The sequence below is a fragment of the Rhagoletis pomonella genome, unplaced genomic scaffold (assembly GCF_013731165.1).
Source record: "Rhagoletis pomonella isolate Grant_MI unplaced genomic scaffold, Rhpom_1.0 Rhpom_scaffold_00002, whole genome shotgun sequence".
Classification (NCBI taxonomy): Eukaryota; Metazoa; Arthropoda; class Insecta; order Diptera; family Tephritidae; genus Rhagoletis; species Rhagoletis pomonella.
In genome coordinates, this window is record NW_023458556.1 from 102,281,020 (window position 1) to 102,281,973 (window position 954).

General features: G+C 30.2%; 1 protein-coding gene across 4 annotated transcripts in view; it reads right to left on the bottom strand.

Annotated features, from left to right (window-relative positions):
- Nucleotides 1–954, bottom strand: part of LOC118734272 (transmembrane protein 132C) — a 614,903-nt gene that overhangs the window by 43,891 nt on the left and 570,058 nt on the right. The gene's annotated exons all lie outside the window — the stretch shown is intronic.

Below are 954 nucleotides of genomic sequence, written 5' to 3' on the forward strand. Positions count from 1 at the left end.
AAGATTTATTACTCCCTCAATAAGCAACATGGTCCTTTGTCGCTAAAAGGCAACCCGCGACCGAACAAAAAAAAAGTACATACACACAAAGCGAAGTGATCACAGTCAAAAAGAGAACTTAAAAGCGGCCGGTAGTTGCGCGTTAATTGCAAAGCAAGCGGTAGTGAAAAACAATCAAATATAAAGAAATAGAATAACTAATAAAAATTACAGAAAAAACCAAATTTAAACGCAAATATAAAGTGAAGTGAACCAAAAGTTTATAAAATTGATAACTAAATCTATTGAGAAATTAACATATATACACTGTGAAACAAAAACAAAAATAGCCAACTCTTATATAGCGGCACCTCAAAATGAGCATTAGGGTGGTTCGTTATACAAAAAATTATTAAAATTAAATAAAAGCACTGTGGAAAAGTGGGTGAATTGACAGAAAAACGTGAAAATAGCTGAAAAATAAAAAGGTTAAAAAAAGCGATTACCGGAATATTACCTGAAAATAAAAGAAGAATTACCTGAAAAGAAAAATTCAGTAAAAGCAAATAAATACCTGAAAAGAAAAGAAAATTCATTAAAAAGCAAATAAACACCTGAAAAGAAAAGAAAGTTCAATAAAAAGCAAATAACCACCTGAGAAAAAAGAAAATTTATAAAAAAAATAAAATAAAATAAAAAACTGAAAAAGGCGTATAAGCGTGGCAAAAAGTGTACAGGCGCTTAAAAAACAAGGTAAAACTAAAGGCTGAATAGTGTACTGGAAAAAAAAAGTGCAAAGAAAGTGCGGACCTACTTACCAGCAATAATTTCTGAAAAAGGAAAAAAAGAGCTACATATTTTAAAAAAAAAAAACCTTCATAAAAAAAAAAAGCGGTACCGGTTGAAATAAAAATAAAGGCCCAACAATAACAAAAAGGGAAAAAGGCGAATTAAAAACGGGCTTAGCGGCAGTGA